Raw genomic sequence first — 888 nt, 5'->3', positions numbered from 1 at the left:
TGTACAAGCAGGCATACCCGGCGTTGCTCGGGATCAAATAGTATAATTGGTGAGTCGTGAAATCCTCCAATCGTGATATATCACTGTTCCTTGGTGGTAATTTCTTCCTTGAAAATATATGTGGTAGCTGTCTGTTCCATATGGAATAAACAATGGATACATCAAAGGATCATACGATCGATGTATCTATGAAATTCTTAATCTACCTTGTTTCAACTGAAGAACAATATTTCTATTTTCTGTAGGCTCATTTGACATTAAAATTGCAACTGCAGCCCCTGTTGGCGTATTAAAACGCCGAGCATGTTCTCCCTTGTCACGCTTATTTTCCCGAAGTTGATGGCAAATTTGATCTTGGATTCTTACAGATGGATTCCAACCTTGGACAGATGCATATTTGTGACTAAAGCTGGTCATGGCAAACGGTGAATTGTATTCCCTGAGCCTTGACAAAAAGTGTTTGCTGAATTGACTTTTCCCAGTGAACAGTTCTTGAAATAACTGAGGCAGGGGTGGAAATATATCCAGTGTAACCTTCCCATTTCCACAGCACGTTCCTGAGGATTCTCCAGTAAATTTGAACACTGTCAAAGTTTGGTCATTTTTCCAATTGCAGCCTTGTTACATGGGTCATTTTTGTCATATAGTAATGCAGGACGTTTAGCATTTTGAATCTCATGTTGTCTTAAATTTTGATACTTGTTTCTATCAGCAATCAAACGCTGTTTTCTCTTCTTGCAACTATATGGCGAAGTATATCTTACTCCTGTCTTTACTGACGCTCATCAAAGGTTTCATTTTGCTGATACTCAGTTTGTCTCTGTCTTTGTCTAGAAAATCGTTCGTTCCTTGTATGACAGCTTTCAGATTGACGACGAAGCTTCATCC

This window comes from Octopus bimaculoides, chromosome 14, assembly GCF_001194135.2.
Source record: "Octopus bimaculoides isolate UCB-OBI-ISO-001 chromosome 14, ASM119413v2, whole genome shotgun sequence".
Classification (NCBI taxonomy): Eukaryota; Metazoa; Mollusca; class Cephalopoda; order Octopoda; family Octopodidae; genus Octopus; species Octopus bimaculoides.
Note: the sequence above shows the minus strand (reverse complement) of the source record.